Source organism: Mobula birostris, chromosome 13 (assembly GCF_030028105.1).
Source record: "Mobula birostris isolate sMobBir1 chromosome 13, sMobBir1.hap1, whole genome shotgun sequence".
NCBI classification, from domain to species: Eukaryota; Metazoa; Chordata; class Chondrichthyes; order Myliobatiformes; family Myliobatidae; genus Mobula; species Mobula birostris.
Window position 1 is genome coordinate 9378343 of NC_092382.1, and position 12500 is coordinate 9390842.

The 12500-nt window shown below is 47.7% G+C and overlaps 1 pseudogene; it reads left to right on the top strand.

Moving 5' to 3' along the window:
- The first annotated feature begins 2331 nt into the window (after window positions 1-2331).
- LOC140207446 (probable G-protein coupled receptor 139) lies at window positions 2332-6056 on the top strand (annotated as a pseudogene).
- Window positions 6057-12500: the final 6444 nt, after the last annotated feature.

Sequence of the window (12500 nt, forward strand, 5' to 3'; positions counted from 1 at the left end):
CCCACATTGACACACTTAGTCCAGCGGTCGTGGAGCATACAGATCCCTTCTTTGTGGGCGTCAGCGTCTTGGACCTCCAGAGGTGGTGCACCGAGGGGGTGATTGATATGTTCGTGGCCTAAGGTAGAAGGAAATGAGTTATTAACGTCAAATTTTCTGCATGATCACACAAAGAGTTGAACTATACGTGCATGTAACGAGAGCAGTATAACTCACCACCTTCTGGGATGGAAACACGCGACCGAGTCGGGAGATGTGCGGGACTCACCCCAGCCCATAGAGAGCAAATTGAACACATCGACAAGGAGCCCACCCCAGCAGCTTCAGGAACAGCATTTATCTTTCAACCATCAGGCTCCAGAAACACGGTGGATACCTTTACTCACCTCAACTCAGTACTGACTCCGCCGTCTATGGACCCTCTTTCCAGGTCTGTACAACTCAGGCTTTCAATATTATGAGTTTGTCGGCTTTGTGTGTAGGGTTTTGTTGATCCCATTGTATTTCTCTGTTCTACTGAGAGTGCCAGCAAGAAAGCGAATCAGACATGCTCGCAGAAACATAGCAACACGCACGCGCACGCACACACACGCAAAAAAAACATACTGGAGACACTCAACGTACACACTCAGACAGACGCACGCAGGGACACACTCACATACACAGGCGCGCACACACAATTACAGAAGCAAACACGCGAAGATCTGCATAGGCACACACGCAAATTGAAAGGTACACACACGTACACACAAACACCCAAACCCACACAGAAGCACGGACTCGCGCACACACCAGACACACAGACACGTACACATATATGAACAGACAGCGACACAAACACACGAATACACACAGACACAGCAACACGCGAAAACTCACACATACAGGGACACACATGTACACGCGGGCTACTACACAGACACACACACACATAGTCAGGAATGCGTACACAGGCACACAACAACACACGGCCTCACACAGAAACACACGCTTACGCGTTCGCGCGCGCACACGCAAGCACAGATCGAAATACACAACTGACACATACTAACACGCAGATCTTCACACTAAAACCAGCACATAGCTGGGCGTAGGCGTACGGAAATACAGCCACAGAAACACACAGGCACACACATAGACAGACAGAAACAGGCAAACGCACAGACAAACACAGACTCACACACTGACACACACAAACAATCAAAAAGGGACAAACACAGTCAGGGTAAAACACATAACGAAAACAGATACAGAAACAGAAATGTACACGACATACAAACACACAGACACGCACACTCTCAAACTAAGGCAGACACGGAGAGGTGCAAACGCTCTCTCTCTCTCTCTCTCTCACACACACACACACAGGCTGACGCACACACATACGCGACTGCACTTTCTTTTCCACATCTCCATTTCTCCGTCGTGTTTTCTGACAAATACTCACCACTCTGAGTTTGATGGTCAAGCATTAGGGTTAGAGGGGAAACACGTTGCAATTGATGACGCTTTTGAAGGCTTAGACAATTTTGTTGAGTCCAACTAATTCGAACAAATGGTCAAAGCCTTCTGAAAGCAGAGAACCCAGGAGCCCAAGATTACTCTTTTCGAAGATTGGACAGGCAGTGAATGCAGGAGACTGATTATGTGCAGATAGGTAGGATCGGCTTAATGTGACGTCATGGTCGGCACAGACACTGTGGGCCGAACGACCTGATCCTGTGCTTTAGCTTTCTCTGTTCTCTGTCGGAGTCAGAGAAACAGCAGGCAGCACGTTCCTGTCTGAGACGGTATATGTCTCTCAATGGTGGTGAACATGTTTCTGACCCAGGGCACTGTCTGGTACACTTCACACAAACAAGCTGAGGATCGCTGCTGGTAATCGGGAGTGGGAGATAAGGGTAAAGTGCGGTGAACTGTGATTACAATTGGCGGTGAATCAGAGTGGAATGGCTGTTTTACTCTCAGTCAATCTCTTCAACCGATGGACGAAACTGAGGTAGAGAGTTGGGTCTGATGGTCATTGAAACAAAACCCCTTTGCTGGAGGACTGCCTCCAGCAATATACACCCTTCAGAACCATCACAATTTCCATTGCTTGCAGTTTCACAATTAATTCCTAAATTAATCACAAACGGTCTCGGCGGGGATTGCACTTGCCTGACGTAATCGGAATGTAAATATTTTTTTTAAATCTTTAGTTTTAAAGCTGTTGGAATCTGTCCCCGTGGAGTCGCTGAATGGTATTAAAACCCCAGGCATGCGCTGCATGAACATTTCATTCCGGGAGATCGCCTGTGGCACAGGAGGACAAATTACTGCACAGGGAAAATGTCTGCAATGTTGGACAGGTACTTGAGTGTGGATAAAATATTACGAGTGTTCATTGCCGTCATGGGAGGTCCTGGTGAGTGAGCAGAGCAATTCATGTTTGTTTATTCTGTGTGTTAACCGGCGTGAACCTGTTTATGATCACTTTCCAAGTTTCTAACTTAATGTTCAGTGCACCGTCAATGATCCGTCAATGGTATCGAACCTGTAAAAAGAACATTCTGAATGTTCATATTTAATGACAAAAGAAAGTACACCTCCGCCTCTCCCCTAACTCACGGGATCGACTCGAACGTTGCTCTTGCCTTTAATGGGACGTTGACCAGAGTGGTGCCAGTGCTCGGGACGGACATCTCTCCGCGCATGCGTGACTGGGAAAGTTTTACATTGGGGTGTTGACTGCTTATGAGTTATTCATCAGAGCGAGCTCTTGGGCCTTTGGTGACACCTTGTTCTGAATTGCCCCAGTGCTGGAGACAAGCAGCTCTCCAGGGAGATCTGAATGGGATGGTTTGAGTGGCACCTTGTCTAGAGTTCTATCGGGGCTTTTGAAAGACAACTCTAAGGGGAAATGTGATTTAGAGCAGCGGTCCCCAACCATCGGGCCGCGGACCGATACCAGGCCGCAGAGCATGCGCTACCAGGCCGCGAGGAAACGATATGATTTGGCGATAGGAGTCAGCTGCACCTTTCCTCATTCCCTGTCACGCCCACTGTTGAGCCATCACGCGCGCGTCGTCCATGTCAGCGCGGGAAGGAGATCAACTCCTCGAGCTTGCAAATGACGGCGGGCTGAAAAGTCTGTTTGACATAACATCTCTGCCGGCATTCTGGATCAAAGTCAAGGCTCCATATCCTGAGATAGCCGCGGAAGCACCGGAAACATTGCTTCCATTTCCAACATATCTCTGCGATGAATGTAACAAAAACTAAATTGCGGATTAGACTGAACATAAGGAACCCCATTCGAGTATCGCTGTCCCCCATCACCCCTCGATGGGACCGTCTTGTTGCAGGAAAACAAGCCCAGGGCTCCTACTGATTCCGCGGGTGCATTGCAATGATTTTATAAGTTCATACGGGGAAAATATGCGCTGTGTTTAATATCCAAACGTTACTTCAAATGTTATGATGCTATTGACTTATATAACCATATAACAATTACAGCACGGAAACAGGCCATCTCGGCCCTTCTAGTCCGTGCCGAATGCTACTCTCACCTCGCCCCACCGAACTGCACTCAGCCCATAACCTTCCATTTCTTTCCTGTCCATATACCTATTCAATTTATCTTCAAATGATAATATCGAACCTGCTTCTGACAATTGTACTGGAAGTTCGTCCAATACTTACTTCAAACTCCCCTGTCCTCCCCTGATCATTGACTTATCGCTATATTCATGCGAGGAAAATGCGCTGTGTGTTTAATATTAAATTCGTTAGATAAAGCCTTTTAGAAACGAAATTGAGTGTATTAGCCACTTATCACCCATATTCCGGTCGTGATTAACATCCACCTCCGAATAGAATTGCCAAAAACGATTTGCGGAAAAAATAATCAACAGGTGCACACATGCGCAAATTACACATGCGCACTGATGCCCGCGCAAGGCTTCATGGTCATTGTAGTCTTCACTGGGTAAACGCAACGTATTTGACCGGTACTCTTGTCCGTTGGCAACCATCCCGCCCCTCCGGTCGGCTGGTCCGTCGGTCCGCAAGAATATTGTCAACATGAAACCGGTCCGCACTGCAAACAAGGTTGGGGACCCCTGCAGTACAAGGTGATAAATAGATTGCATTATTCAAAAGCAAGACTGAATCGCATCTTCCCATCCGTGTCTCCTGAATGCGACAAGTGCCGCTCTGCCGAGGGCTCACTAGCACATCTTTTCTGGTTTTGCCCTACATTATACAACTTTTGGACTGCAATCTTTGAGTGGGTCTCAAAAGTCTATTCCAGAGACATTCAGCCCAATCACGACCTCGCCATCTTTGGATGCTCTGCAGAGACTCTTGAGTTGCCGGGACATGCAGATTGCTCTGCATCTGGGAATGGTGGTGGCGAAGAAACTTATTCTTCTGAGCTGGAAGTCTGCTACTCCACCCACCTTCGCACACTGGCTCAAGCAGATGTTGTCTGTTATACAAATGGAAAGACTGCGTCCGCACAAACCCAATACACAGAATACATTTGAGAGAATATGGGGACCCTTATTGGCTCAGTGTCACATTACCTCACATACACAGTGACCTTGACCTGCATAGTCTCATGAGCGGGTGTGGTGCCTAACCGGATTCCTTCATTCACTTTACTGCACATTGCTTATGTAATCTTGTAAATTGTCTGGCAACCTTTTTGTTTTTTTTTTTTTTTGGTTTTTGATTTGTTTTGTCTGTTCTCCGCCTGGCGCGGTATTTCCTTTGTATTGTTTTGTCTTCAATATATTTTGTCTTTGTAAAACTGAAAATTGTAGATAAAGTAATTTAAAAAAAACTTACCCCTGACATCTCCTCTGCACCTACTTCCAGCCACATGAGTGTTGGGTTTTCCAGAGGCCCGGTCAGTCAAGGTTAAATCAGTGAAACTGGCCCCATCGGAACTGGATCGCTGTTGTTCCCGACGATTACCCACATCTCGTCATATCTCCACAGTGGGGAAGGCAGGTCTGAGACAGTGTGACCCGTGCTTGGTGTTAGTTGAGCAGCTGTTCACCGCCTCTGGCGCTCATGGCCATTGGCGGAAACCCGAACCCGTGTCCATTCCCGGAGCATGTGTTCAATAATTCCCAGTGTCTGTTCTCTGTCTCTCTCCCTGCAGTGAACTTAGTGGCGATTGTGATCCTGTCCCGGGGAAAGTGTGGCCTCTCTACCTGTACCACCCGCTACCTGGTGGCCACGGCAGCGGCGGATCTACTGACCGTTGTCACCGAGGTCTTTGTGCGTCAAGTCATAAATTATTACTTTCCGTGGAATTTTTTGAACACTACCCCGATGTGCAGAGTTGTCGAGGTACTGAGGTTCACAGCCACATACTGTTCTGTCTGGTTCACCGTCATGTTCACTGTTGATCGCTTTGTCGTTATTTGCTGTCAGAAACTAAAAACAAAATATTGCACCGGGAAAACTGCGGCTGTGGTTCTAACAACAACCGCCGTGCTGTCCTTTCTGAAAAAATGTTCCCCGTTACTTCCTCTGGGAACCCAGAGAGATCATCGAGAATGTAACATGGTTCTGCAAGCTTATGGAATATACTTTCACTGACCCCGGATGGGTAGGAAACGATTAGCTTGATATAGTTTTGAATCCGTTCATTCGTTGTGATCCTGTTACTCAACGCTCTGACATTCAGGCACATTTTAGTGGCCAGTCGGGTCCGTAGGGGACTGAGAGGTCAGGGCAAAGGCGAGAATCGCAGTGACCCGGAGATGGAGAGCAGGAGGAGGTCTGTGATCTTACTCCTCGCCATCTCCGGAAGCTTCATCACCCTGTGGCTGACACTAGTTGTAAATTTCATGTATTATGAGATCAAAGGAATTGGATTCGATTTCAATGATTCTGAGGTGATCTTTCACAACGCCAGGATTTTGCTGAAGAATTTCAGCTGCTGCACGAGCACATTTATTTACGCTGTGACTCAGTCGAAATTCAGGGAGCAGGTGATCAGCGCGGTGAAATATTCGTTCAACTGGGTGCGACAGGTCATTAATAAAGCCGCGTCCTGAGCACAACCCAGATTCACCGCCCGATCCCAGGTGTTATTCCCGGGCGAACTGTCCCATCGACCGGCAGCTCCGGGAAATTAGTAACAACAGTGATGTGGACCGTAAAAATAGGAAATGAGGGGAAATAGAGGTAGGGAGACAGGGACGCGAGTGTGAGGGAGAGACGTGAGAGAGTGGCTGAATGAGGTGATGAAACGAGAGCGGTGCACGCGTGGGGTTGGGAGAACAGGAGAGATATTGTGTTTGTGTGTGTGTGTATGTATGTGCGCGCCTGTCTGTCTGTGTGTGCGTGTGTGTGTGTGTGTGTGTGTGTGTGAAAAAGAGCGGACTGTGGTTAGACCGGGAGGAATGTAGAAAAGATATTTAAGGATGTTGCTTGGACATTGGGGCTCTTTTATGGGGAGAGTTTGCCAGGATGGGTATTTATCTCTTGGATCTTCGAAGAGTGAGAGGCAACCAAATGGAAACGATTAAAGTTGCCATCGGTTCTGGGAAGCTGGACAATGAGAGTTCAGGTTCCCGCTGATATAGCTCCACTGGAGTGTCCCATCCTGTTGGTAAGTTCTACCCACAGTCACTGTGTGGCTGGAGGTGAGGGAGGGGAGGCAATTCACATGCATTTCCTTAGTTATGCTGTCAGTACTGTGGGCTGCAGGCGCGGGTACAAATTCTGGAATCAGAGCTCATTTACTGCCAGCTCGTAAGATTTGCGAACAAAACATGCCCCGTTCGTGTGCCTTTACTTCCATTATGAGGAAACCTAAAAATAATCCCCTCAGACTCTGGTCATTACGTCACGCACCACCTCTCATTGCGAGCACAACAACTCAATGACGGTGTTTGTGAATTACGTCACACCGCTTCCATTATGGACCAGTTGTGCCATTTGCCACCATTAACGTCACCTACAATTGAATCTGAGGGTAGGGTCGGGGAGGATAATCGGTGCTGCATCGCCCTCGGTGTTGGGATCATTGCACAGTCACTGTACCGTCTCCTTTTGATTCGAGTCCTCCGGTCCCAGCAAACAAATCCGTGAGTCATTTCTGCGCCTTTCTAGATTAAACACGTCCTCCCTGAGGCGGGCGACCAGAAACGCGCACAGTTACTCCGCTGTGGTCTCGCCTGCATGGAAAAGTACAGCAGGGGAACAGGCCCTCCTGCTCACTGCGTTGTTCTGAACTAATCGAACGGACAATTTCATGACTAACTACAGCCATTCCTTCTGCCTACACAAGGTGCACATCCTTCCATGTTTACACATTCATGTGGTATCTGATAACCTCCATGGAATCGGCCTCCACCATCACATTCGGCAATCCTTCCAGACACCCGCCACGATGAGAATGAAAAAAAAAACGTAAAGAACATCTCCTTTAAACATTCTGAATCATGTTTAACATCACTGGCTTACATAAGTTGTTTTATTACAACAGGAGTGGTTGGAAATGATACAAAATTACACTAAATTTAAATAAGTAAACAAACAAACAAATGAACAAACAAATAAATAAATGCTGCGAAAAAGGACTGTAAGGTTCCCGACCAGAAATGTCGACTGGACTTTTATTTTTCATCGATGCTGCCGAGCCTGCTGAGTCCCTGCAGCAATTTGTGTGCGTTGCTTGGATTTCCAGCATCGGAAGATTTTCTGTTGTTTGTAATGAGATGCTGTTTCCCCCATTCACCTTAAATACATTCCCTCTGGTATCAGACATTTCTTCCTCAAGGAAAAAAGGAAGCGGCTATCCACTCTGTCTGCGACTCTCATATACCCATACTCCTCGGTGTGGCCTTCCTCAGCCTCTACTGTTCCCGAGCAAATATCCCTCGATTGCTCAATCTCTCCTTATCCAGGCAGCGTCATGTTTACCCTCTTCTACTCACTGTCCAAAGCATCGACATTTTCCCGGTAATATAATGCAATATGCCAGATGCGGTTCATCTAGAGATTTAGTAAACTGCAACCCAGCTACCTGACATTGGGGCTCACTGCCACGCTTATTAAAAGTAAACAGACCGTACGCCTTCTTTACCATCTCATTGTCCCATGCAGCCACTTTCCGGGAGCGATGAACTGGATCCTGGGATCCTTCTGCACATTAACACTGGACTTCAACACAATCCAATCTCACCCCATGACACGTATCCCAGAGTCCCGGTAAACCTCCACTGCATTCTCCCAGCACAAGACATCTTCTCGACTGAATGTTGACCAGAACGGGATGCAAAAAAATTCAAGAAACTTAGCAGGTCAGGCAGCATCTATTGAAAGATACAGAATCAATGTCTCGGAAGAGATCCATCCCTTTCAACATTGGCACGGGTCCTTCAACACAGCCCTTCCATGCCGACCAGGTGAGCACCTAAACTAGTTCTGTCTGTCTGCGTCTGACCCATTCCCCCTGAAACTGGAATTAAATCGAATGCAGATCTCGGTCGCTTTGGCACATGGGCTGAAGGGTATTTTTCCTGCTGTAAATACCGCACCAGTAAGGAGGTCTTGTCCACTGACTTAAAGAGAATTAAGTTCGAGAACCTTCCAGAGCCTGGGGGGCTACACTGCACATTATTGTGAGATGGAGTAGATGACATTACTGGGGACTTCAGCAATACATTTGTCCTCTCTCTAGCCACAAGCAAGATCCCAGAAAGCCAGGGATAAATGTTATTATATTATTTAGGAAGCCGGATGAATAATATTGGAATACAATGACCCACCTCACGTCAGGATATGTAAATTACTGGAGAGCATTCTTTGGGATGGGCTGTACTTATTGAACAAAACATACATAAACATACACCTTGTTTCTTCCAAACTGTTCTGACCTGTTCCCTGCTCTAGTCCCATCGGCCTGCACCCGGAAAAGAGTCTTTCATACTATCCACCCCTCCCCCCACAATCCACGTAGCTGTCCAAGTGGCTACAGAATGTTGCAATTGAACCTACATTCTCCACTTCCCCAGGCAACTCATTCCACACTCCCACCGACATCTGAGTGAACTTCCCTGTCCTCTGACCCTTAAGTATTTCATCTTTTACCCTTAACCTATGATCTCCTCTAGAGTCATCCAACCTGAAGTGGTAAAGCCTCATTTGGGCAAGACCCAACCTATTGAATATTACCCTATAACGCAGATCCCAAAGTCCTGGGAACATCATTGAAATTTTCTCTGTAATCTTTCAAATTATTCACATATTTCCTGTAGATTGTTGATCAGAACGACAAACAATAGAAGTTTGTCCTCACTGACGTCACATTCAACTGCAATATAACGTCACAATTCTTGTACTCAGTAGTTTGATTTATGAAGGCCAAGGTGTCGAAAGCTTTTTTGTGACCCTGTCTCGGGATTATGGGACTGTATTCCCAGATCTCTCTGTTCCCCCGCACGCCACAATTCACTACCGTTTACTGTGTAATTCCTACCGGGGTTGGAGCTCCCAAAGCGCAACACCTTACACTTTCCTGCATTGAATCACATCTGCAAAGTTTTCAGCCCATTTTCCAGTAGCTCCACTCATGCTGGTCGGCACAACTTTGTGGGCCGAGTGGCCGGTTCCTGTGCTGCACAGTGCTATGGTCAATGTTCTACGTTTAGGATTGAGCACAATACTCTAAATGTATTCTAACCATAGTTTTGTAGACCTGCAACATCATGTCACGGAATTTGGTTTGGCTCTAGAGGTAGTACCGAGGAATAGATTATAGTGATGACGGGGTTAAGCCTATGTGTCTCCTGGGAGTAAACTGACTGTACTTCAGAAGAAGGAGAGGGTATCGGACTGAAATGAACCAAGTAATGAAAGAGAGATGGGTAAATCAGAGGCAGGGAAATCATTACCACTGGCGGGTGAGACTACACTTGGGGATCACAGACTCAAGATTCGGGAATTAGATTTAGGACGGAGATGAGGGGTAAGTACATTTCCCATAAGGTGGTGAACCTGTTGACTCCTCTGCAGTTGAAGCTACTTCAGTAAACACCCACTCAGTGGCCGGGTTGTCAGGTACAGGAGTGGAAGCCGGTGCCGCCTTTTGCCGCTGCAGCCCATCCACTACAAGGCTCGACGTGTTGTGTGTTCACGGATGCTCTTCCGCACGCCGCTGTGGCAACGTGTGGTTATTTGATTCACTGATGTGCGTGAAAATCCCAGAAGATTAGTCGCTTGGGAAATTCTCAAACCATTCCGTCTGTCAGCAATAATTATCCCATGTTCAACGTCAGTTCTATCACATTTCTTCCTTTGTCTGACGTTTGGACTCAACAGGGACTGAACCTCGTCATCATATCTGCACAATGTTTATGTGTTGAGACGCTGCCGCATGATTGGCTGATTCGCTATTTGCATCAACGCACAGGTATACAGGTGTACCAAATGCTGCGTGTAGTTCAGACACGGGCAGGTTTCCGCACAGCAGGGAATTTATGAGTGCAGGGTGAAAGGCAGATAGTGTCACTGTGGTCACCGGCAAGGCTTGCGACAGGTCTGGAGAAATGGCGGACTCTGTCACGGTGAGCGGTGACGACTCAACACAGGAGCGGGGGAAAGAGATAGATTCCTCCACAGAGACATAAACAACAGGTTGGACAAAGGAATACAAAACACTAAGCGGCAACGCGAGGAAAATAATTCTCCCAAACACAAGGACCCCGCTGCAGCGCAGAACGAGAGTCTTTTTTTTAAATAATCGAGGAACGTGGGAAACCCGTTCAGATGTTCAAAAATGATTCAGTGTTCGTTGAGAGGTGGAAGAAGAGCGAAGCAGAAATGTTGGTAAGAGAGTGTAGAGTCCTGACTCTCTCCAGACGGGGGGAACCAGAAAATGGTGCCCCATGTAGTTTCCCTTCACTGCGAGTCTCCACAAAGCGGAACAAACAATTCAAGTTGGAAGATATCGACCTCTTGAGCGGGGGGGGGGGGGGGGCTGAGATGCTGGAATTCCTTCGCTACCACTCCTACACTTACACTACTTCCCATATCCACCACCCGGCTCCACAACACCACCCCCACCCCCCTCATATCCGGCACCCCTACCTCCCCTACGCCGCAAACCGTCTCTGTGAACTCCTCTCTCCCGTTTACAGTTCGGAGCCTCCGTCACCCCTCCACCCGCTACACACTTTATCGTGTCTGTCGCATCCTCTCATCCCTACAAGCCCACCGCCGTCTCCGTCATCCCCATCCTCCCCTCCGCCCACGCTGTTTCCGACCACCCCTCACTCCCCTATACAGTTCCCGCTCTCCGTCATCCCCTCCCCTCCCGACACACGTCAGCGCGTCCGTCACTCCCTCGCTCCCCTGAACCCTTCTCCAGTTTACTCGTCTCTGCGCTGAACCGAGACAACAGTGACGACTGTCTCGTGGCCGTGCACGCTCGTGCACTGTAGTTGTTTGCTCGATATTTTTCTCACTGCACATTTGGTGTTTGATGGTCTTTTTTTTCTTTGCTTTGCGGAGAGTTTGATATTGTGCAGGAATGCCTGAACGGTGGCCAGTTAGAAGATGAGGCGTTGTTCCTCCGAATTGTTTTGAGCTGTTTTATCAGAGGTCACAATGAAGACTAAATTATCTGAGTTGAAATGTTGTCCTTCACCCACTGATGTGCTTTGTAAACTTTTAACAGTGTAGAAAAGTCAAAGGATTTGTGTATGGGAATCTCAAACACAACAGCACGTTAGTCCCGCTGTTTCTGTCAGTTCACCAGCGCTTGAATGTCGCCGATCCTTGAATGTGGAGATGGAGATGCTGGAGAAGACGGCGCCCCACTCGCTACAAGGAGAGCCCGGTCACGTGTCCATGTCCGTGATCTGATTGGATACATTGCCATGACGTTGATAGCAGTGTGATGTCATCCACTGGCTCTCATTTTGGAAGGGATTCAGTGGGACATCCCAGATACACCAACAGCTTCGCCCTGGGAAACGGCCGCTCACCTGCTCCGTGTGTGCGAAGAGACTCATTCAGTTACCCCACCTTGTGATGCTCCGGTGAGTTCACAATAAATAGAGGCCACATTTCTGCCCGGAGTGAGCAAAGAGTTTTACTCAATCATCCCAGCAGCTGCAACACCAGCAACTTCACATCAGGGAGGAAGGTCAAATTAGCTCCGTGTTAAATGTTTAACCATCACGGTGACTGACGGCAGCTGCAGGTTCATGAGGGACTGTTACTGTCAGAATCTGCAGTTCTTGCGGCTGCTCATCGCACCCAGGACTGAACCCTGGTCACTGAGCGTTGGAGGAGTCTGTTCTACTGATGTTAGCCTTAAACTAGACTGATGTTCAATATTGTGGATCTGTGAAAGATAAATCAGTTCTATATCAAATCCCGTGTCTCACGTCCTTACTGTCTCTACCACACTCACAATGTACACTAGAGAGGCCACTCGGCCCATCTGGTCCCTGCCCATGTTTCTGTTCCATGTCAGTATATCAAAA